Raw genomic sequence first — 26022 nt, 5'->3', positions numbered from 1 at the left:
AGTATGGATCTGCATTTGGTGATATGATAAATTTGAAGGGAAGAGAAAAAGAAGTCACATAAGGAGAATGTCCTACCTAGAGAAAGTGGGTCTCCGTGTGCTTTGTATCCAGACTTCTATAGACAAAGTTTCTCTGGGTTTCGTCTTTGTGCGAGAACAAAAACAGCTGAATCCAGCTGCAGGCCTTGAGGTGCCTTCACTGACTTCCAGGAGTATTCCAATGAGTTTCTAAGTGTGTCAGCTCCAAACTTCCGCCGTTACGCACAATAATCCAACGGAACGCAACGTGACGTCAGAGTCTGTGACACACATGTGGTTGTCCGACCGTCTCAAAAACCGGAGCCCAATCCCAGGTGCATGTTCAAAAGGGCAACTTTGAGTTCCACACACGGAAGTTTTACTCTAAAAGCTAACACTTAAACCAGACACAAACTAGAGCAAACCCACGGGGAGTGAGTCTACCACAGAGTTGAAGACATCCAGGCGGCAGATGGCTGAATATTTCATAGACAAATAGCATATGAATAAATGATAATTCACCTGGAAAAAGAGCTCTTAAGACAAAAGGTACTATCACTGTCCAGGTCTACTATGATACTACTGTACAAACACCAGGATAGGCTGTAAATGTATACTCTATATTGTGGGCAGGTATTGTATCCTATAAAAACATTAAATAAGTACAAACTCACAACAGAGCACCACAGATGCACTCAGATTATAGGTTCATTCACATGAAATGTTTTTAACAACTAACACTTTATTTAGCCTTTTGGGGAAAAAAGGACAAAGCTGTACCAGGTGCAGGTGCCTATTTGTTGATTGTGTGTCCTCCCTGCATGGGCAACTCCAAAGTGCCTAATTTTACCTTTAAGGTGACCCAAAAGTGCCAGAGGATTATAGTTAGTAAGCAGGCCACTGTTTGTTCTCTCGCATCTCCAAACCTCAGTGGTAAGAGTTGAAACTGCAAGGGAGGCAAACCACGGAAACACTCCTCAATGATTTTTGAAAACTAATACTGGGGGCTTCAGTGTTCATCCTCCCCCTCTCCTGCCCCCGGCGGTTGCAGCAATAGCCTGTGTGTGCAGCACCGGCAGCAGCGGTTGTTCCGTGGTGGGCAGCCCGACTGAGAGCTCCTCCTCCCCGGCCTCTCCCTGCGCTCTCTCTCCGGTGGCCTCCGCCCCGACCCCGCACTCACAATCACAATCCCGGTGACCGACGGAGGATCCGCTGGGGCCAATTTCTCTCATCTTTTAGATGGAAATATGTCCGCCACCTTTTTTCTTTTTCTTTTTTTTTTATTGCGTTTTCGCGTCAAACATGGATTTTCCCCAGCCTGGATGAAGCGTCAAAGTCACAAGGCGCTACAAATACTGCAAATATAATCAACATCTAGCGTGAGCATGTCTGTGTGGATCCATGTGCGTGCTTACAAGCCCGTGTGTGTGTGCGTAAAGGAGCCATGCCGTGCGCAAAGACAGGTCTGCGGGCGCAAACGAATAAGCTCGGGTGTACGCTGCTCTCTCCTGCGCCTCTCTCCATCCTGAACTCTCCGATGGTAATGGGGAAAGAAACAAGGCAATAATATACACAGAGGCAACCTTACAATCCCACACTTAAACAGTCACGACGATGCCAAAAAAACCCAAACGTGTGCCAACAGCGGAGAACCAGCTCAGGACATAAGGCTGTCGGAGGAAGCGGCGATGCTGAAAACTTTACTCCCTCATCTTCTCAAAAAATAAAATAAAAATAAAAATAAAATCGGCTGCTCTACAATGGTCCGGTCGATGTAGATGATGCTGGAGGACGACTGTCCAGCACAGGTGGACAGCAGTGCCGTTACTGTGGGAGTGCACGGACGCTCTGCGCTTCCATCCCTTAACCACCCTTCCTCTCAGAGAGTGAGAGAGAGTGAGAGAGAGTGAGTGAGAGAGAGAGCGAGAGAGAGAGAGAGAGAGAGAGAGATGCTGCTGCCTGAATCCCCGCTGAGACCAAGAGTAATTTTAAATACAGCATGGAAGCTTCATCACTTTTTACTCTGCTCTTCTTTTTTCATTCGTCCAATGCCTTAGACTTTTTAAAAATGTATTTATAATGCACCGCCTGCTGACTCACAAACACAAATGGTTGCACAGGAAACCGTATTATATTCAATTAAAGATCTTTACGCCTAAGATTTGTGGCCATAAATACATTTCTGTTTTTAACAGTAATTGTATTCTTATTTAGTGTCTGTCCAAACAGACCAGCTTTCAAACGAACCAACCACTAGATAGACAGATATCAATGCAACCCAAGTGTCCAGCCAACATAAGTCAACCCTCAAACATAACCTGTATAAAATAGTGACACTGAGCCACTGTTTCGCCCTTTTTAAAACTTCAAAGGTCAACAAAAATGTACAAACTGCTTTGATTCAAACGCGTGAAGCAACAATGGCACCGTGCAGGTGGTTATTGGACGTCAATCACAGCAGCAGCCCAGTGCATCATTGGAAATCATTGTCACATCAAACCCTTTGTTGTGTTTTTGTTCATTCTCTGTGCTTTGACAAACTCTTTTCATGGCTTGTTAGAAAGGTTTCTCTCAGATTTGAAAGAGCTTAATTGAAAATAATTCTGGTGCCACTATTGTTTTCCGCCAGCATTTGGGGTTTTTAGGTTTAACCTCCTTAGGACCAGGCTGTGGTCCATTGTGGAGACTGTTAGTCCTAAAACATTAAGCATTAAACCAGGATACCCCTCCCCCGCCCCCCCCTTGTTAATTTACTGCAGCAGCCCCCAACTGTTTTTTGTACCACTTACTGGTCGGCTGGTACCAGCCATTACTGTGCACTGGTAATACTGCACAATTTTGAAAACATTGACAGATTATCTTTGAATGAACAAAAGTAAATGGATACGACTGGATTCTTTTAGAATGAATTCAATTTAAATAAAAGAAGTACATTTTTCACTGTGTCCCACTGCGGCCCAAAACCAGATGACCAACGGACCGGCACCGGCCCCCAGACCGAGTGTTGGGGATCCCTGATTTACAGTTACATGTTCATGCATCTGTAACTAAATATAGATTTTTTTTATTCTGTCATCTAATTGATTTGAGTGGAGTCTAAGTAGTGATGTCATCAGTTTGTGTCCTGATGTCTGATGTCTTCTTGATGTGTCACAGTTCAACAAAAGATGTTGAATTGAGACTGAACGTGGGATTAACTGAAAGGAAAGGTCTATTCGCAGCACCTTTATCTGACTGACGAGTGTCCCTTATGAGTGTCTCTGAACTTATACAGAAGTCTCTGCCTTCTACTTGTCAGACAAAGACATGAACTCTGACTACTGTGAATTGAACCAAGGTCTGGTCTTATTATTGGTGGGTTTTTTTTGTTTTTTTTTGAGGGGTCACACTTATCCAGATCAATTCTTTTGGACATACCAGTCCACCGATCACAACAAATCTGCCAAACTTTTGTCTTTGCACCTGAAACCTCTCTACAGTAAGTGATGCAAGTGACAGCAGGCCCTTTTAATTCCAGTCTTAGAGAGGGTTGATTCAGAAATGACAAGCAGTCAGCCCATCTAAGGAGTACGGTGTATCTAAGATTTGTCTCCATGACAACTGTGGAGGGTTTTGAAGCTACTTTAAAAAAAAAACTATTGTTTTTTTTTTTCTGCCACACTTCTTCTGCTTCTGCTCTGAGTGCATTGCCAGTCCTTTATCTCTGCTGAGATAGAAAAGTGGAATGTTGCCCACGAGCTCTGGATTTCTCCATTCTTGGCCTTTTCCATCTCATCAAGTGTATTTATATATTACATGAGGATGAAGAGAAGTGATCTCAGCTGTGGAACTGTAACCCAGAGTCAGTTGGATTAACCTGAACTCTCTTCTGTGCTCACAGTACTTTAGAAGATACACCACAGCAGCCTCCACCTTTTCTTCTCTCTCTTCTCCACTTACTCCGTTTGTCACTCTCTCTCTCTTCCTCTCTCTCCAGGCACAGTCCGTCTGCTCTATAATTATTTCCATGGTTACCATTAAGGATGTGAAGCTAAGCCTGATGTACTATAGTAGTAATCTTTGCCTTTTCTCCCCTATTACCTCTGTCTTCTGTTCTGGTGATTTACTGCTTCTTCTTTCTCCTTCTACATCTACACTGTAGACCAGGGGTGTCAAACTCATTTTTACCGGGGGGGGGGGCACATCAACACTACAGTTCCCCCTGAAGGGTGGGCTATATCTGTATGACTGTCAATTCATTATTTTTTATTCAATTTACAAATTATGTTTCATTGCTGTGTAAAAAAAAAAAAAAATTAAGTTAAGAAACTCTGCTGCATGGACTCCCGCGGGCCACAAAAGTACCTTAGTGGGCCACATTTGGGCTCCGGGCCTTGAGTTTGACACGTGATGTAGACAGTCAGTTTGTACAAAAACAACGTTATTGTAAAAGTTGTTGTACTTGGGTGTTCTAAAGTAGCGATTCTTTACCATAGAGCTGCGGCCCAAACATGGACCAGGTGGGAAACCACCTAGAGGGCTGCAAAATCTTTCAGTTTTGCACCTATGGGATGCATAGGTTATCAAACGAAGACACCAGATATAATGTATGTCATCCATGAGAAGCTCACTTTCAATCATCACTCAGTTCTTCAACAAGCAGTTCTTCAACAAGCCTCTTGAAGTCTTTCAACTTTGTAACTAGCCACTGACAGTGGTTCGTGAGTTGAACAGCCATTAAAGCTGCTTTGCTTAGCTGGACAACATCAAAAAGTCCAAATATCTGAGCAAGGAAGTAGAAAGGCCATTCCTGAAGAATCCTTCAAATCTCTGGCTCTCAGAAAAGAAAATTGAAGCTTTTAAGTTGTATACAGTGGTGTATACCACAGTTACTATAGTAACTTCCACATCGTATAGTAATTGTAATGTACTGTAGGAAACTACAGCACATTACAATTCACAACATAGAGGAAAAACTGATTATGATCATCAAAATTGAAGAGTAAGAGTGCTGACAAATATTCACTGTGTCTGAATGGAATAAAAAAACATTAAGCTGAGTAAATGAATGTGACATTTTAAAAGTGTCCTTGTTTTCTGATTAACTAAATGGATTATAATGTCACTGTCACACCCAGTCCAACAGACTAGGAGATGAAATCAGACTTCATCCACGTATACAGTCCATGAACACATATATGCAACTGTGTATTTTCACTGCAGGTTCTGTATCATACTATTAAATTATGCCGGCGTGCTCTTATGCAAAAGGCCTCACACTGGCTTTAATTAAAATGACAGGAGAGTACATTTAAATGGAAATTTACAGACATTAAAAGCCGTTGAGACTAGACTTTCTGTTATTCAGTTAGTCAGTTAACTGAAACTCCAGGAGGCTCTTCTCCCGAACTTGACCCTGTTCTGAAGCCCTGAATTAATTCAATGATGTCATTACATTATGACAAGGTGCAAAGGTTAAGCATCCTGTTAATGTAATTCTCCAGCACAGATGGAGTCAATTCCCTCGAAGAATCTAAACTGCAGAGAGCTTCCGGCTCTTCTGTGAATATTTCACACTTGAGAGTCAATAGAGATCACTTAAGGCAGGAATTCATGTGTAATCTCTTTCTGAAACAAAAAGCAGAAATATTGTGATATTTTGTCTTTGCTCCAGAGTCTGTGCTGTAGCAGTGATCATAAACAAACACTATTACGGGAAAAGATTTTTTTAAAGCAGTCTGCAGTAACGGGTCCGGTAAAAGAGACTGGATGGTGTTAGTGTAGTCCAGTTCTAGAGAAGGTTTGGAGAGAAGGTTCCAGGCCTAAGGTTGCCATTGTTGTAACTCCACTTTATAAAATTGAAGGAACGTGAACCAAGCACCTAACGATACTCTGAAAGATGTGTGCATACACAGTACGTCGACCTGACATGTCGTCTCTGAAATGTGTTTCAAACAGAGATTTTAGCACCGGTCACATGACTGGTGATGCATGTGGTCAAACACTGTCTTTGTCTGCCAGACCTCTCTGCCTGTCACACCAAGCCTGACCAGGTGTCATCAACTGTAATTCCAGTTGATGGCTGCCAAGCAGACACAACACAGTGTCACGGCCCATGTTTTCAGATGGACACTGAGTGAGCGGCTGGTTCGGTGATGACAGCTCTGGACTGATCCATCAGATTAGACAGTAGTAACAGGAAACACACCGTGTCATCCAGGCACCCAGAGAGCCACGGGGCGAGAAATTGGACAGAGAGGACGAAAAAAAGTCCGGGCTCTGAAAAGGTCATGTGTTTAAGTGATTGGATGATGGATGGTTGAACAAGGGGAACAGGAGTAAACATGCTCACTGCCACCTGGCTGGGCGTTACGCCAAAGCAGGAGAAAATGAGTTGTCCAAAGGAGGCCAGTATCCTCTCATCAGTGTCCAGTGCCCTTTGCAAGTGGTTGTGATCCATTAACTGAAGAGAAAGGTGGGCTTCCACTCAAATAAATGTCTCGGTAACGCTCGTAAAACTGCTCACAATAAGTACACTGAAAATATTAGTTAACAAACAAAGAGTTAAAGATATGCCAAGGGTCGCAGAAGGAAGAGGTCTGAAAAAAGGTTATGGGAAAACCAGTCAAATTCAGAAAGTACATTATGGTCTCAAACGCTGGGTTCAGGACTGTTTTAATAGAAGTCCTGACCCTGGAGTAGTAAGGTCAGGTGTGTAAACACTGGCTTCATTCTAAGGGTTATAGTGAGCACACAACAGCAGAGTGAATTGACAGGAGCTTGAATGGGAATGTTTCTAAACCTAAACCTGAGAAATTGACAAAATGCTGGTCATATTAGCTTCCAAAACAGGACTTAGCATACAGTTCAAGTTGTCACCAGAGGTGGCCCTGTCATCTGTCCTCAGGGGGAGCTGCACACACAGAGCTAATCAACTTACTCCAATGACATTGAAATAATCTTCTGCATCATCCTTGAGAAGCTGCATTTCATTTGCCAGTGTTTGCGAGGCAGTTGAAGGTTTTTCACCAATCATCACCATGACTTTTGAAATCAAAACCTTCATGTTTCTGTTGTTTTCATTCCCAATTTCACTTCCAAAAAAACCCACCAATTTTAACCTATACGACACTGCCACTAACCCACCCTCCCACACAGACACTTCACATGTTCGCTGCACAGTTTTCCCCCTCCTTCTATCCTGTCATTTGCAAAATCATTTGTTAATCCTTACTGCTTCATGAACTGTTGCTGCCGCTGCGACTGTGCAAAAGGATGCGGAAGGATTTGATGAGGTGAATCCAACAATGCCAAAAGGATCCTTGCGGGACATAATCTTCTTAAGTGAAAGTAAATGATCTTCTCAAAGAAGTGATTCAGAGTTGGCCTCCTGGGACATACATCGTGGACACAGTCAGCTAGGAAACAGTGCTTTTGACTCCAGATGATATTATGGAATGCTTTAATACGTTTTTAATACAAAAGGATAATGGCACCAGAATGACCAGTGAGAATAATTTACCACATGAGTGTGTGATAAGGACGTTTTGGAGCAAGCCCCTGCTGGTGGGCAACGTTACAGCACCCTGGAAACCACACAAAACAACTGAATTTAGGTACAAAGCCTATACAAAAAAAGCTAGCATTCAGTTTGGGAAACCAAAGCTGTCACTAATCTTTACGTGACAGGTTTGCTAAGTATTGCTAGGCATGGCTCATGGATGAGTCTTGGACCCCAATCTAATTTTCAAGCATTGGCGAAATCCGATTAGAGGCTTTGAAGACTCAAATCACCAGAACCAACCACAGAATTATACAAGGTGACAGTGGCTCAAATCAGATCAGTTTTATTTGTGAAGCACCAAGTCACAACAAAATGATCTTCAGGCATTTGAAATGTTAGGATGGAGAATTTATAACCTCATATAAGGGGAGAGAAATCTGCCAGTGCAGCCAAACACTGCCTTCAGGACATTGGACCTCTAGGTAAAACAGTTTAATATAGAGAAACCACAGATGAACACAAAAAAGCCGTCAGTGCCGTTAGAACATTTTGAAGGGGGGCAGATCAAAAAATGTAAAAATACTATAATAATAATTCAGTCCCTCATTTGTCGCGCAATGGGGACATTTACAGTGACGCGAAAAAATAATTAAAAAACCCCCAAAAGATATCAACAAGATTTATGTAATATCTATAAGAATCTTTATCAGATTTTGTAAACCCGATCACACAATGCCTGGGTTTGGCAAAATGATGTGTGCCCTAAAAATTGTTTTGGGGAAAAACAGCTGTATATTAAAGTGAAAGTCACTAGATGGCAGCATTGCAGCTCACTTATTTAATCTCATACTCATACAGTTGTTTGTATAGACATTAGGTGTTTGGACAATATCGGCAAAAAGTTCATATTGGACATCCAATGTCAAAAGTGTTAAAAAAAATGTAACATGTTCGATCAGAGCTTCTCAAAGTCTGGGGCGGGAAACAGAGCCATGACAGGTGGGGAGATTTCAAGATGACGGCACAAGTGCACTTTTATTTTCTCCTTTTTAACTTTGTATTATGTTGTATGATTGATTTTGATTCATTATTAAATATGACATTGTTCAAAGTGGGGAATGACCAAAAACGTTTGACAACCACTGAGTTAGATAATAATAGACAAGATAGGTTGGACCAGCAACAGCTAAAGGTGAATAGCTTAGAAAACACCTTTAGGATTAGTGAAAAAAGTCCACTGCTGATGTTCAGCGAAACCAAACCGAACCTAAGGAGTCAAAAGCAACAAGTATGTAGAGATTTTTTCTTTCAAAGGACAATGTTTTGTAAGGTGTGATGCAACAGTAGCACGCACGTATGCTTTGAACACACAACAATGTGCCGTCTTTGTCACATTCACCCACACATTTACAGGAGAAGAAGCACTGCTAAGAAGACAGTGTTAAGTTGTGTGTAGTTCAGTCGTTTCTGGAAGGAAACTATCGCTTCCTCTTTCATGTTTCCCTCAAAGTTTAATTTACGGAAACAGGTGCATATGGAAAATACGTTGGAGGAGGGGAGAAAATAGAAGGAAGGAGGTTTGCAAAAATGAGGGCTAAACTTAGATTTCTGTGTGGCGGAGTGAGGCTTTACACACACACACACACACGCACACACATCCTTTTACTCCTGGGTAAAAGAGATTGTACATCAGCACAGAGCCTTGAGGTGACAGTGAGACACAGAGCTGGTGTTGGCCTGACAACACCGTTCTCCTCCATTCGCTCTATCTCAAAGTAAAGTACTTCATTTTCACTCCTTTCCGTACATCTTCACCTATTCTACAGCTTACACAGCAACTAAACATCAACTAAAAATATAAATCAGCCATCACCACTTATTGTTGCTGACCCACTGATTTGGTTGGTCTTTCATTGTCAATTTCACTCCCACATCAGTTCCAGCTCTGACGCTAACCCTGTCACTTCATTCTCTCCCCTCGTCACTGTCTTCACCTCACAGCTTCCTGTTCTAATGACAAAGTTCTTCGGAAAACTACACTGTTACTACACTTTGACAGCTTCTTTGATTATAGGGTGGTACGTCTGCTCCCTCCCCTCTGCTAACCTCCCTCCTCCCCACACCCCCTTTCTCTCTCCTGGAGATTTCTTCCTGTTAAAATGCACTTTTTTCTCCTCTCTCGACTGTCGCCAAAACGCTCGCACAGTGTGTGGTCTACGTTGAATTTCAATATTTGTAAATGTATTCTGCTTTATCTTATACTGTTAATACAAACTAAACATTGGCTTTACATAAATGTCTACATTTTGTTCTTATTATCTACTCCTCCCTCTTGTTCCCTTTACCATCTCTCCTGCCTCCACCTGTGTGTAGATCAGGCATGGGCAAACTACGGCCCGGGGGCCAGATGCAGCTGGTTTGGCTTTTTAATCCGGGCCGCCAAACTTGTCCAAATCATGTTATTTATTTCTATTACTATTATACGCCTGCCTTTTCTCTCCAATGCCTGCATTTCTCCAATAGATGGCGTAGAAAAGGCTTAAAGCATTTTAGCATTTTAGCCGACTTTTAGATGACGTTTGTTTTAGTTCGTACGAACGCTCATATGCTCATACGAAAAAAGATGCAAAGTCTGGGAAATCTTTAGTAATTTAAAATCTCTCTTATCTCTATCTCTATCTAATCTACAAAAGATTTACACAACAGATTAACAGATTATGCTCGTATCTCCAGGTTCTAAAGAACAGATTATGCTCGTATCTCCAGGTTCCACTGTATTCTGAACAAAAACCAAACAGGTTTCCGTTCTTTTCCCACTCAGGTTCTTATTTTTTATTTCTATTTGCTGCCAAATAAAACTTTACTCAACTGCTGCTCTTTCATTTCATTCCAGACACATTGTGGATGCATTTTCTTCAGATAAAACAGTCAGTTCGTGGCATTGTGATGCACTAGACTTACCAATGCACCATCCAAGGGAGACAGTGGCTGATTCAGGTCACAGATTAAGTCAATCTTACCTAAAGCAGTTGTTTTTCTCCCTGAACATTTAAATAACAACAATTGGCTATTTGTTTCCTGTGGTTCTTATTCCAGCGTCCAAAAAATAGAGGTATAAAAAGTCAAAGGACAGAAAAAAAGGCAAACATTCACCAAGAAACGGAGGATGCATTTCTTTACTTCAGAATAAAAATAAATATATAAGGAGGAAAGTCTCAGTTTGATGAAGACAACAAAGGCTGTTTTTGATTTTCTTTTAAAGGGATTTTGTTAACGTGCATAATGTACAAGATGACAGAATCCCAGAGTTAGACGGTGCCGCTGATGGTTTCTACGTATTCCCTTTAATATAAAAAAGTGATTTGCATTAAGATAATATGGAAATACTGCACATTACAGCTACATATAAATTATTAATCTCAGAATGTGTTGTGTTGAGATAATCGCTAGGGAAGACAAAAAAACAAAACACATTTTTCAGGTTTTTACTTCCTTAGAGGCATAGAAGCCAATCAAAGAAACAGTTGTGTCTGTAAATATCATTACTTAGCTATCAAAATAGATTCTCCTTATTTGAATTTCATATGAAAAATCAATTGTGAATGGATTGTTACCTAAAGGTATAATTATTGTATAAAAAGTCACCACTAAAAGCCTTATTTTTGCTGTAACAAAGATCTCGGCCAATCAACAGTCCCTGTGGTCACTTTGGTCTGACGTCCCTCTTCATGGTCCTTCAACAAAAAGCAAATCAGGACAGACGAGGACGGGCATTATGTGGACGAGGTCAAGCTTTTGAAATCGGTGCAGAACGAGAGCTCACAGTATGTGGCTGTGAAAAGTAGGATGTTTCATCTGGATAATGTTTCTCACCCTCACACATTAGCATTAGTTTCCAAAGCTGCGGCTACTGGAACACCACCGCAGTAGCTTATATATTTATGGCCATGTGTTATTAGCTTGTCTGTGTCATATTATATTCAACTGTCCTTTTGTTAAGTCACCACAGTTTTTCCTCTGGAGTGACGACTGTTGTCGTACTGATCACTCTGTCCCTGCAGCCGTATTCCTCTCCTCCTTCCCCCTTGCTCTATTTTTACTCTTCTGTCACTTCCTATATATTTTTTACATCTATCTTGGCTTCAAATTAAAGACTGTTTCACGAATATCTGGCAGTGTGGTATATAACTGTATATTTTGACCTACAGTAACTGCAGGGTAAAGGCACCAATTGAACCAATTGAATCAACTGAACCACGTTGATATGGCTTTGTTAACGCAAATGCTACCTCTTCGAGCTCCCTTGTTCACCTCGTAGTAACTTTTTTTAATTCATTTTTAAGGTGTTATTGTCTTTTAAATCTTTATTTTTTGTAACAATATTTTATTCTCCTCTAAAAAAATGTTTTGTATCTCATTTTCTTTATATAGTTCTATTTACTGTGTAGCTTTAATTAGCATTCTATGTTTGTAGTCATTCTAGTGCAAGGGTGTTAATTCCATTTCTACATTTTGTAGTTGTTGTTATTGTACTATTTGAAGTGTTTTTTTACTCTTATCTAGTCTGTTACTGTGTCATTCTGAATCTCCATCAGGTGTTCAGTCTCCCTTGTATCACATGAACTCCAACTTTACCAAAGCAAAAAGTTACTGTAGTAGTACTGCATGAATAATTCTCCAAATCCAACAGTATCTGGAGAGAAGCAGCTGACAGGCGTCTGGTTGCTGTATATTACTGCTCAGTTCAGTCTCAGTCTCAGGCGTCTGGTTGCTGTATATTACTGCAGAGGGGTCACAACCTTTTTTAACTTAGCACTTGAAAACTCAGTGGGAGGAAGAGTCGGGAATAAGAATCACACTGATCCACTCATCAATATTCATTAGCCGTGGGACGTCACTCTTTGAGTTTCTGCATAGATTAGAAGTTCAATCAGCCAGTAGCTGTTTCTGCTCCTGTTAGGACCTGAGATGGAGTCGAGAGTCAAGTTCAAATAAACTCCAGTCATACAAAGAACAAACAAACCTGGAACAGCCGGTGTGTTATTGTTTTTCTAAATGCAAATGCAGATAGTGCTCTATATTTATGGTTCAGTCATTTAAGAGACCTTGAATTTAACTTCGAGTCGGTGCATTTACCATGAATTGTCTGCCCTGGAATAGAACGGCACACAAAAGGTAAAAAATAACACTGGGGTAAAATGTAGGGCAGCTTTTCAAAGACAATCTTGTACCTGCAAAAAACCCTTAAAATTTGACAGTAAGTATGTGCTGGTACAAGGCTGGTTCTGTGGGGCGTCTGCTTACGATGAATAAGTGTACTGGTAAAAAAAAAAAAAGAAGTAAAATCACAACCTGACTACCAGCTTTCCAGGTTAGGGGAGTGTTAGAAGAGCACAAGTATGATTGGTTTGGTTTGGTGTGTGAGTGCAGGTGTGACAGCCTGCCTGTCTGGTTCATCTGGTCACCAAGAAAACAAGGTGTTTTCAATTGAAACTGGTTAAAAGGAAATTCTTAGACCAAATAAAAAAAAACAAACAAAAAAGAATGAAGGTGTTTACATCAGCATATTCATAAAAAGAATAATGGTGATTAAATAAAAATTTGAATGAAATGTGCAAAGACATAAAAGAAGGGATACTTGGGGAACGATGAGATTGTGCCTTGTTCTTATTCTGTTCTTAAGTCTGTGCAAAAATAATATAAACTGCAAATATTTTTGTTTTGCTGGTACAGAGCTATTGTGCTAGATTTTATTTGTCAGACAGTCGGGTGAACAGGAACACATTTTTATTGAGTAATTCATTCCAGTCACCGACACTTTATTTTAAAAATCATTGAACTGAAAAGTAACCTGTCACTGAGCGCCGTCTGGTTGGAAACGTTCTATAAAAATGGATATGAAAATTACATTTTATGTCGAGGAACAACACAGGTCACACTAACCAAAAAATACATCTGAAATGCTGAATCAGACTGCAATCAGCACATATCTGGTTAAAAGGACAAACAAAGTTTAAATTAAAAACAAACAAAATGGGATGTAGTAAAATCGAGTAAATGATCTGTATTAGTTTTCTTTTCAGGGAATTTTTCAGAGTGACAGTGTTTAAAAAACACTGGAAAACACTGCTGCAGATCATCATCATCTACACGGATCCCTTACTTTTCACATCAGTGAATTACTGTGGAGATAAATATGTTGAGTCTCAGGAAAGAACTGTCAGAATCTGTCATCATCAGAGGCACCAGTACCAGAAATCAATGGATGTGTGACATCAAAACGCATCAAAGCACAACACAAATGTATGGAGCCTTTACTGTGACGCTGAATCCACGCCAAACCGCCCAAGAACAAATACAGGAACGTCGACGTGACAGTGTTGGGTGATCAAGTACAGAGAAACTCCTTAAATCCTTTAAGACGTAGTGGGGGGAGACGGTTTTGTTGGACAGGACACACGTGCGAGTGTGTGTGTATACCAAAAAGAGAGCTGACTAAAGGCTGTAGAAGAAGACCCTGGTGGCTGCTGAGGCCGGTGGCCTGTCACTCAAACGCAGGTCTCACTTAAGACTAGACAGAGCTTTTCCCGTCAATGCACGCTGTTAATGTTTTATATTAAAGCCGTCCATTACATCACAGCGGCCCACCAGGTCTATCATTCAGTCCACGTTGCATAACTATTCTATTTACATTTGGATTTGCATAAAAACCCTTTTGCTCTGTTATCTTTTCTACTCTATCATTTTCTACCATACTGGTTATTATTATTTTAGATCAGGGTCCTTCAATGTTCCTCAGGTAAAGGAAGTCCAATCTAATGGCAGCACGGAGCACAGACCCCCGACTGTTCAAACTGAAACATAGTAATAGAAGTCTAATATGATGTTTTATACTAAACTTGGCCTAGAGCCGTGTTTAAACCTCGTTATTTTATATTTAGCCGTAAGCTATTCAAACAGTTCACAAAGTCTGATATGTAAATTTTATCAAATCAAAAAAAAAAAAAAAGTCTAATCAACCAACACTTTCACGACCCCCTGCAGTTCCTCCAAGAACGTGCAAAAGGTCATGGACCCCCGACTGAAGACAAGATGAGCTAAAACTTATTTCTATCAAATACTGCTCCACTCAGGGCATGGTAAACCAATCCTCAAGTTGGTTATTCCAGTTCCAGTATTTAGGAAATCTGTTGATGATCTGGAATTACGTTCCAAATCAAGGTCTGTTACCCTGAAGCCTCTGCTCCTCTGCAGAATTTGACTCAAAATCTCATCTACAATAAAACATTAAGCTGCTGTGAGACAAAAAAAAATCTCTTGAAGAAAACAACAATAAGATTAAATTTCAGAAAAACAAAGTTTTTCTCATTACTGGATGGAACAGAGAGTGATGACTTATTTATGCCTTTTTCTTTGTTTTTACAGATGATGCTAAAAATGAAAGACAGAAACAAATAAAAAAAGAAAGAAAAAAAAGCCATTTTAAGACTGAGTTGATGTTGAATTTACGTAATCAAGATTCTCGATTCAAGCATAAAATAAGTTAAATTAATTGTTTATTTTATTGTTTATTGTTAAATAACTTTCTTGGCTAATTGTTCGCTATAATGTATTTATCCATTAACTAACATTAAATGTGTCTATACCGTAGTCCATAAAAATATTATTACTGTATAAATGTGGAATCAAGATGTAAAGTTGTATGTTAGCATATGGGCCTCCCCATATAAATATTACTCTGCCTCATAAATAAACTGTTCTGGAAAAATGTGTGATATATGAACAACAAAGTGCCTTGGAAATGTTGCCTTTAAAGTGCTGAACAAACCAAACCTAGCTGCGAATATAAAGTAAAAGAAGATAATCTGTCCCACTTTCTGCAACTAAACACCACTGGAGGAGTGCATGATATAGTCTACACACTGACTCTGGGCTTGTCTTCAGAACACCTCAGATTTTGCCACTGTGAAGCGTTACCTTTGCAGTTTTGTTTAACCATGTGTTTGAGCCTCTTTTCTTCCGGCAGACAAAGTCATTCAACTGCATTTTTGCACAGCCTTTATCCTCCACAGACCTGAAAAAAGGGTTACCACCTGGCTGATTCCCTCTTCCAGCACATCAATGCAGAATTAGTGAGACAGTGCACAGCTCCAGCCAAGCAGACATTCAGCTTCACACTTGTTTTTTTCCTCTGTGTTCATGTCCATCAAAAGCCTGACAAGCTGCACACCATCTGTATTCATTCACTATTCAGGGCGAAAGTCAGATGATTCAGCAGATCTCTCCCCAAACAGAAGCTTAGGCTTTGGAGGATTTTAATTTTTCCCGCTGACTGAATGACTGGGTTTCTAAAGAGTCACCCTGAAAACACCGACTCTGACACTACTGCTGCAGCACACTGATGAAGGACAATGTGGTAGAAAAGACTTGAAATGAACTCTTATCTTTCAGCGGAAGAACGGAGAAGCAGCTAATAATGTTGAATTATATCATACTGTAATAGACTCTAAATTCAAATCAAACTCATTTTTCACAAATTTACACCCAAACATAATGCTGATATACTGACAGGAATTGAAGAAAGACTGCATAGATGACTGGAGACACATTATTAGCAGTAAATAATTCGTAGTTCTTGTGACAAAAAATACTGGATAATTTTCCATGGTATACTAATTTGCTACGGCAAAGTGGTTGGGAATCACTAGCTAAAGTGATCTCGATGGGACTTTAGGATAAAGGTATTCTAAAAGTAACTGACTTTTCATGATCTTCTGCAGAACTTTTAGAGAACGTTATAGTTTTACTATTAAAATATACATCATCATTGAGGGGTGACCCTCATTTACAGAGACAGTGAATGACACGTCTCCCTGCGAGTCCCAAGTCGGTATAAGAAGGACGGTCACAGGATTTAGCTAAGAGCTCCGAATAACACTTTCAAGTGTGGAGTATCTGAGGTTTTCAGTTTGAAATGTAACAAGGGCATCTACAGGCCTGGCAGATTGTCAGCCCACAAACTGCTGCATGCTGGCTTCTTTCAAGCTAAAGTGTGATTTTCTGCTTTTGATGGGAGAAGAGAAGAGAGTGAAGTCTGATGGTTTCAGCTTCTTTAACTGCAAATGAATACTTCAGATTTAAAGGTCAGCTGTACCAAAGTACCTGAGATCAAAGCTGAATCTGGATGTGTGCAAGGCTCCAGTCACATAATCATGCGAAAGCAGAAATAAACCAGGCGAGTGGATTCACAGTCAGACTGTGGGTTCAGTCCAGTTAGCAGGACAGGTTTGAAACCACTTACAAGAAGGAAAGAGAATAAATGTCACATTACATAACGTACTGTAAAAATAACTCAAAAAAAAAAAAGGCAAAACATTGACAAAAACAACATTTTATGTTTTACTGCAACACAAACAGTCTAGAGTTGTATCCCAGACTTTTAGATTCAAATATCTGCAAAGATTAATGACAACAACTTACACTCAACAGACAAAGACAGATGTTTTTTGCTTAAACTTTCTTAATAGGACAAAAGACAGGAACACAGATGTTAGAGTAGTGTATTCCTCTAACTCTTTTCATGCAAAAACAAAGGTCAAATACCCATATGGTGGGTAAAACTATCAAAGCTAAATCAGAATCCCAAGAAAAAAGTCGATCGTCTCTTGGTCAAGACAGGCTGGGTTCTTTCCTACAATATGCAATTAGTAAAGATTTTCCTGAAATTGTCGTCTTATCGGGTATAAAACCAGACCTGTTCTTACACCAGGATCACTGCAGCGGACTAACAGGGTTATCTCAGATAAACCTCATCTCATTCATATCCTCCCCTCTTCAACTGTTTCAATAATGTTTCTTTTATCCAAAAGGTTGCAGGATTAAGACAGTCCTACAACTTTATTCAGTAAAACTATACCAGTCCTTTATCCCCCTAACCTGCTACAATCTTCCCTATGTCACTCACATAAAACTCACACATGTCAATTCTGTCATGATCTATATATTTCTATTTTATAGTGATGTTTAGGTTAAAGGCCTGAGCCTAATCATCAGTCTTCAAATGTCCCATAGGATACACTGGGGAATATTTATTTCAATCCTCAACTATATTTTAGGCCTAATTTAACATGAAAGTATTCATTAAGTTAATAAGACAAAACACAGCTCTTTAAGAAAAGTAAGGCGCCAGATCCTGGTACATATCTTGTTCTTTATTCTTCTTTGTTTAGCCAGAGAATAATAGTCTCCCTCCTGATAGCCTCTTGAAAAACTCAGGGAAAGCTCTTTTGTCATTGTTGTCTTTGCAGCTACATAGCCTTTCAGTATTCCAGTCCACTTTATCAATCCCCTTGACTATCCCACTAAATTTAACAGCACTAAACAGCTAGAGAATACAGATATATGTTCATCTGTTGCTGTGTGAATTATTGGCCAGTAGCCATTGGCCTGACATCCAGCAGAGCTGCTGTTTTCTGATTTTCAACCCACGCAAATTAATGAGCGCTGATGGCTGCTTGGCCACCTGTGAGATGTAATAATACATTTTCAGCCTGTTTTTTCATTCTCTATTAAAAGAGGTTACATAAAAATGATTACACAATGTACACGTATGGGATTAAATCATATACACACGTCCAAATTAAGCCCTACGGGGGTGAATGGTAATTACATTCCTGTTACGAGCACAACAGGATGTACATCAGATGAGATGTGACAGAATGGGGCAAAGATACTGACGGAAGATGGGAATGAAGAAAAGAGTGTCTCGAAATAGACGCAGGAGGGATGAGACCACAGTCGGTCATTCACACAGAACGCTTTTGATGCTGCTTAGTGACCTTTATATAAAAGAAAATACATGAATTCTGTGCTCGTCCTCATTCATTCAAATCTTCTTGTCTGTCAGATTCACCACTGGATATTGTGCATGAGATTATTGTGTGTTTACTTTACTATTTACCATAAGTCGCTCCGGAGTATAAGTTGCACCAGCCAAAAAATATGTAATGAAAATAAAAAACACATAAGTCTCTCTAGAGTATAAGTTGCACCAGTGCCCTCTAGCGGCTGTCAGTGTAAAAATAACGAACATGTACATTTTTCAGTGGTACAGGAGTAGCACATACTGGTACACAAGCCTAGAGTTCCCTCTAGTGGCTGTCAGTGTAAACATAAAGATGTAAAATTATATATTTTAATATATAAGTCGCACCTGAGTATAAGTCGCAAACCCAGCCAAAGGATGAAAAAAGTGCGACTTATAGTCCGGGGAATTTGTTTTAACCTGCTGAGTCACATAGTGTAGGAAATACAGATACAAGTCAAGGACAACTTTAAACCAGAACATCAAAGTTTGCAGAAGCTGACAGTAGCAGTCTACACTAGGGCAAGGATATTTCAAGTATAAATCCAAGTCAAAAGTCACTGGGGATTTTTTTCCAGCAGCCACAAAGCCTAAAAACAGACATAACTTTATTATCTCTGCTCCACTGGACAGTGTATGAGAAATCACCCAATCTAGACCTGTATCCTAAAGCCAACCACTCAGGTGCTTTAGAAAAGCAACTAAATCAGTAGAGCACCGCTCTATCCACAAGATGCGATTGGTAATGGGAATGCATTCTGTTTTAAATGAGACACACTGTAGCTGGGTATATTTGTTTTCATTAGTTTTCCACCAGTCTGAGGAGCTGTGTAAATGTGTGGGGCAATGTTTCTGGCACTACAGAACTAATTCACTATTAAATCTGAAGTTTTCACTTTAAAAAACCTGCTTAACTTTATAGCGGCGGTGAGATCCATCTGTAAACATGTCTGTTACGGCTGTGGAGCCGTTCCTTGTGGACTGTTAGGCAGAGGGTAAGAGTTTTTGTGCAGCCATTTTTAAGGTTCACTGATAATTGTGACATGTTTTGTAGTCTGGAAATATATAAAATTTGGGAATATTTAGTTAGTTACTTGACAGCCTTTGGTCATTCTGCCTTTAAGGTTTTATATTCGCTGTAGGTCATGGTTTGACCAGCAGAGGGAAACGCAACCACAAAACATCAAAAACAATAGTAAAAAAAAGTTCAGCCGGAACTTAAACTTCCTCTAAGATCAAAGCTGAGCTTAACTGTTAGCCAAAAACACAGTCCAAGTATATCTGTATATAAATGGTATTTACTGCATAAGCAAATGCTTTCAGGTCATTACAGTAAAGCCTATAGTTATACCACAGGTTATATAGAAATTTGTTAATAAGTTATGAGTGCTGAACCAATTTCAAAACTCAAATGCTAATCAGCTAATCAGCAAACTCGAGGCCGCAGCTTCATTCGAATTCTCTTAGGAAGCCTGAAATAGATACTGTACAGTTTTCAGATTCACTGTGTACTTTTTGTCTTTAAGTCAGCGGCGACATCTGTTTGTCCTTGTCTTTCTAGTTAAAGGCTAAAAGGCGTGATGCAGGATGGGATAGAAAGAACCAAATAAAAAAGCGTGACAGTTAAGGCAAGAGGTACATTTGTAATTGGTCGTCATGTTGCCATAATACTGACGTCTTCAGGAAATTAAACGAAAATGTGTTTGAAAAGAAAAAGAAATATGATTCTGTACGAAGGTCACACATTTAAAGGGAAGAGAAAAAAAAAACAGCTGAACTGGCTTTATACAACTGTCCGCTAAGCAGAGATATTTGAAAGAAAAGAAAGTGCTACAAGGACAAACGAAGGAGAGGTCTGTGCATGTTTAAACCTCTGTTGATGGAAATCCATTGAGGTGAAGTTAACAACCAATCCACACAGCACTGCCACGTTTTTTTTCTTTTCTTCTCTTCTCATGTGTTCTCTCACCCTGCGGCTAAGTCGTTCTGATAATAAGGTTTCTCTCTAAAGGAGACAGGATTCTGATGAAGTCAATTTACACCAAACACAAAAAGCCAAATTCATTAATGGAGATTACCGTCGCATTGTGTGGAGGTTAATGACAGTAAAATGCTGTCTATTTGTCTTCTGTGCATTTAACTACAATGGAAGGTAACAGTGAATATTAAATAAATCTCATTGCCATTGCCATGGAAATAAACCAGTGACTGTCCATGATTCACAATTGGTTTTTACAAAGGGTGAGGTATTTAAAGAAATTAAAGGGAAATAAGAGAACTCTGCATTTCATATCAGTGATGGTCAAACTGTACAATATTCAGAATAACACACTCATGTCATCGAGAGTTTTAGAGATAACCAGGGCCGGGACAATCAAATTATCATGACAAACACAACACAGTATCAGATTCATAGAGCTTTTTTTTTTTTTTACCTCAGGCATTAACGTGGGCTCAAACCAACTATTGAAGGTCCAGCTACTTTCCTTTTACTTTCAATACTGCACAAAGCCCAAAGATGTCATTTATAATTTAGATATTTAACAACAACACCAGATGAGGACAACAGACAGACCTTAACTACCTCATTGACTTACGAACACTTTTCCTGGAACAGAAAGGACATATAGAAGTGACGTGAAAAACAAATCAAATGAATCAGCATCATTCGATACTGTGATGTAGAACGGCTTCCAAGTCCCTGAGTTTTACAACAAATAAGTGATCAATACCATCCATCTGTGTGTGACTGCATCAGCCTTCCAGCTGGGATTGTTGTCAAACGTCTCCATTCATCCATATCAAGTGGAAATGATTCCAAGCATGAATAATGAATGAAGGTTGATGAATTGGTTTCCTAACAGCTAACACACATAGTTAATGTACACAAGTACATGTAAAAATACTGACAGTGGGCAACAGCAATTTTAGTCAGTCTGTGACCTAACAAAACAAACAACAGGTGAATCTTTGTGCAGTCATGGAATATATTTCATTAAATGTGAATTAAGTCAAATGTTTGCATCAAAATCCTGCAAAATTGATGTCTTCATTTGACCTTAACTACCTGATTGACTTACGAACACTTTTCCTGGAACGTGGGCTCAAACCAACTATTGAAGGTCCAGCTACTTTCCTTTTACTTTCAATACTGCACAAAGCCCAAAGATGTCATTTATAATTTAGATATTTAACAACAACACCAGATGAGGACAACAGACAGACCTTAACTACCTCATTGACTTACGAACACTTTTCCTGGAACAGAAAGGACATATAGAAGTGACGTGAAAAACAAATCAAATGAATCAGCATCATTCGATACTGTGATGTAGAACGGCTTCCAAGTCCCTGAGTTTTACAACAAATAAGTGATCAATACCATCCATCTGTGTGTGACTGCATCAGCCTTCCAGCTGGGATTGTTGTCAAACGTCTCCATTCATCCATATCAAGTGGAAATGATTCCAAGCATGAATAATGAATGAAGGTTGATGAATTGGTTTCCTAACAGCTAACACATACAAATGATGTTTAAATGCTTAAAAAGGACCCGTGTGCAGGCTTTATAGGAAGTATTGGCAGGAATTAAATTTGATAACAATTATAATTATATTTCAATTAGTGTGTAATTACCTGAAATTAGGCATCATTGTGTTTTTTTGTTAGCTCTGATTTAGCTGTTTAGATTTGCACAGAAAGTGCCAGGACACACTGTTGTTTCCATAAGAAACAAACTGGGTTTTTATCCATTCGATTTTGCAGCGCACAATCACATCCTACTGCCATTATCTCCAATGATGACAGTGGTTATGACAGTCTGACTGTTTGTTGCATTAGTACAATAACTAAATATTGTGACACTGAGATGTTTGTCATAGTATGGGCTTGCGATACGCATACATAATCTACTGTGTCACGTCGGGCCAGACTGGTTTGTTGGATTATATACAATACAGCGTGAAAAGCTAACGTTATAGCTAGCAGGTTTCTCAATCCCAATGTAGTATTTAAAAAGGGTTCAGGTTCTCAGATTTACTTGGATGAGTACTGAAAATCACAGAAAATTTAAATCTTAACAGGTCAAACTCTACAGCTGCAGTAGTACATTTGGCCAGAGAAGCTACTCAGGCTAAATTAGTGCTTTTTGGCACGATGTTGGGCTGGACAGGTTTGTTGTGTTTAATGCCTTTCATTTTTAGGCCTCTTCCGGCAGCACATTGGATGGCATTAAATTCAAAAACAGGGTTTTTTTTTCTCATCTCAGGGTCAAACCAGGTGTAACCCTAACCTGCTTCATCAAGGGCAGTGAACAGATGAACACTATGACTCATTAGACAACACAATGATAATAGAGTTCTAGACCCCACTTCAGTTTTTTACCACTATGTCACTTGACCTTGGTTTTCGTTTGGGTTCTGTTTTTGCCCCTGAAATGATATAAATAGCATCTGTGCTCCTGTGGTGTTGAGCGAAAATGAACGTGACTCAGGTTTTAATGACCAGAAGTCCCCTCCCCAGCCAAGAGGGAAATATCGAGAAACATTACATGGACATTATAATTTATACCCCCCAAACACTGAAGTTCTAATAAATAGTAAATAATAAAGAATAGAGTAGATTAAAAAAATGTTTATATATAGTGTTAAAATAACAACAACCCGAAAGAAATGACAGGTAAATAACTCCATGGTCAAGGTTGGTCATGAGCTTGTGGTTTTTGTAAAAGGTAGAGCGAAGTACAGCCCTAGGTGATTGTCTGGGTACACAGGTGAACTTTGACTCAACTTGATGAGTAACAACTGTTGGGTGAGTGCAGTACTTTGGTGGAGCCGTGGGCAGTAAACGTTTTACTGCTCTTGTTCGTCTGTTTGTGCATGGAGGAAATATGTGAGCTCACTGACACGACACAGAACCCCCGAAACTACTGCTATAAAGAGGAGACTGAACTAAGGAAGTCTTAAGCACATCCTGCACTAGCCTGATGGTTTACCAGGTACTGTAAGGCTTTTCATGGAGTCTATCAATTTACAAATTTTGTAAAAAAATGGATTAGGTTGATATGTGAGTGATGGACAGGTGAACCATGCAGGGTGAACTCTCAAGATACATTATCCAATAAATGTTTCAGTGCAGGTGTTTGCATACAAACATACTTGATTCTTGTAGTGACTCGACAGTTTTGCTGCATCCCCACCACACAGAAGACGGTCCTTCAGCTCAATGCTACGTGTGAGGGGTTTTATAAAATAGGTCACATGGTTCCCTGCAGACTGTGACCTTATGACAAACTCCATTTGCTTTTTTGCTGATCTAATAATTACTAGTTGCCCAGGGCTCAATATTCTCTTTTGGCTCTTTGTGCGTACGCAACACAGATGGTCCTTCATGGCTTCAGTGCATCAGGGTTTGTAGTCCTGAATATTAACACATGTGAGCGTATTTACCTTTACCTTTACACATAAAGGGAGTCTGCTATGTCACCGCGCTGTGTGTCAAACTAGGCCATGCAGACTTATGTGTCAGCGCTCGGTTAGAGCCTCCACAGAGACTGCTCGTATGGAAAGTGAGGAAAATCCAGTTGAATCAGCACAACAGTTTGGGAGCGCGGGGGGGTAGCAGCAGTAGAGGCGGCGGCACGGAATCGGAGACGGAGGATGTCGCAAGGGAAGCCCTTAAAATAGCTGAGTGAGACAGAGATGTGGAGGATAGAGGAAAAGGGAGAAAGTGAGCGGGACAATTGTAGAAGGTCCGCAGAGACTGAGTCAGACTAAACAAACAGCAGAGGGGGCGGGGGAGCAGCAAAGACAGAGGGCTAGTGTTACAGAGTCCAAGGAAAAAAAAAAGTTTAGGGTTGACTAGGACTTAGACAGCGGTTTTGAGAGATGATCGACTTCTCCAGACAAGAATGCATGAAAATCACTACTGTGAGACTAAAAATCACTAAAAATCAAACTCTAAGAAACTTTTAAGTGAAATGCTGGACCTCTGGACATATTGCTTTTCTCCCTTGTCGATGCACATTCTGCCCTGCTGGTATAGTGTTGTTTTATGGTCATTTATCAACTCTTTCCAGTCTTCTGGTCGAGTGTCTGCAAAGCCTTCGTGCTAAGGCAGCACGTTCTTTTTGCAGAGACAAAAAGTATCATAATTTGGCAGCAATGCAGCCTCTGTAAAATCCTAAAATATCGATGTCATGGATGGCCATCTATGAACACCAGAAGGAATGGTTCAGCTTGCCTTAACCTATCAGTTAAAACTTATACTCAGTGTTGTCTTATTACATTTACTAAGAAAGTCGTGTTCCGTCGTTCCAACGCGCAGTGATACCACCTTGTTCGCACGGGAACTTCTTGTCACTTGGAGTGGACGCATAAGTCGTCACGCAGCACTATACGCAGAAGACGGCTTTGTGTACATTCACGTTGTTCACTACATATTGGATCGTGCTACATATGCTTTCTATCTGTTAGGGAACTTTTCTGTCCTTCATTAGGAACGGAACTCTGACCTAAGTCAAGGATCCGCTGTAGTAGGAAACAGTCCATGGTTAAGCATCACTTAGAGAGCTCTCTTCATCTGTTCTGTTCGCCAACTTGCTTGCCTACAACAACGTAACATCACTCTTTTCTTGTACAGTGGAACCTTGAGACACAAGCATAATTCGTTCCAGGACCGAGCTCGTAACTCGAGGTGCTCATATCTCGAATCATTTTTTCCCATAAGAAATCTTGGGCTGCTCCGAGTGCTCGGCCACCTAGCGTTGGCGTCTGTATCTCAAATCTTTACTCGTATCTTGAAGCAAAAATTAGCTCGAAGACTTGCTCGTATCTCATAATACTCGTATGTCGAGGAGCTCGTATCTTGAGGTTCGACTGTACTTATTGTATGGGCCTCGATGGAATCTGGGATTGAATTCACATCAAATGCTGTTAATGGTTTTTTTTCTTGAAATTGTAAATACAAATCTAAAAACAATGCTGCTCCTGAATGTCTTTGTCTTTTCAGACGACCTGCCCATTTAAAAAATATTTTATAACGTCAAGCCCCAGGTAATCGAACTATAGCATAAGTGTAGTTCCCAAAGCAATCCAATTCCATGCAATTCAATCAAACTGAAAAAAGACCAGAGGTTCCAAACTGGTAGAATGGAAACAGCTGCCTGCAGCTGTGATCAGCTGTGATTCCTTTTATCAGTGCAGAGCCGTATCTCTGCTGTTGCTGCTGCTGAGAATCATGATACAAGCAGCGATACAGTCATGGCTTCAAGGATACACCAAACTGCATTAGTTCCGTCGCTCTGCGAATACTACGATTGTAGGAAAGATGGCCTAAGGTAGCAGAGATGATTGAAGTCCATGAAGTCGAGTAAAGTTCAAACATGTTCCGGGGCATCACCCAAAAATGTTTTGCAACATCTGCAGACATGTCCCCGATGTACTGAAGAGAAAAATTAAACACTGAAATGCCCACTAAATTACACTTGAAAGAAGTTTTTTTCTGCTGCTCTGGTCCTCAGGCCAGATTTAAAAGTTCAGTGAAAGCAAACACAGGACGTCAGCAGTTTAAGTTTGTCACATCCACAGAGTATCATCTGAAGTAAGAGGTCTATTTAGCTGAAAAAAAAAACATTTCTGTATTCCCACCATGCCCTGGA

General features: G+C 40.0%; 1 protein-coding gene across 8 annotated transcripts in view; it reads right to left on the bottom strand.

Annotated features, from left to right (window-relative positions):
- syngap1b (synaptic Ras GTPase activating protein 1b) overlaps nt 1-26022 on the bottom strand; it is a 91481-nt gene that overhangs the window by 52148 nt on the left and 13311 nt on the right. The window contains exon 1 of one of the 8 annotated variants that reach the window (XM_025061414.1): nt 77-2737. The exons of the other annotated variants lie outside the window; for them this stretch is intronic. The gene's annotated coding sequence lies outside the window, so the exon portion shown is untranslated. Of the gene's footprint in view, nt 1-76; nt 2738-26022 lie in introns of those variants that run through there. 8 annotated transcript variants of the gene reach the window in all.

The sequence above is a fragment of the Cynoglossus semilaevis genome, chromosome 13, assembly GCF_000523025.1.
Source record: "Cynoglossus semilaevis isolate Cse_v1.0 chromosome 13, Cse_v1.0, whole genome shotgun sequence".
Taxonomy (NCBI): Eukaryota; Metazoa; Chordata; class Actinopteri; order Pleuronectiformes; family Cynoglossidae; genus Cynoglossus; species Cynoglossus semilaevis.
Note: the sequence above shows the minus strand (reverse complement) of the source record. Positions and strands in the feature narration are given on the sequence as shown.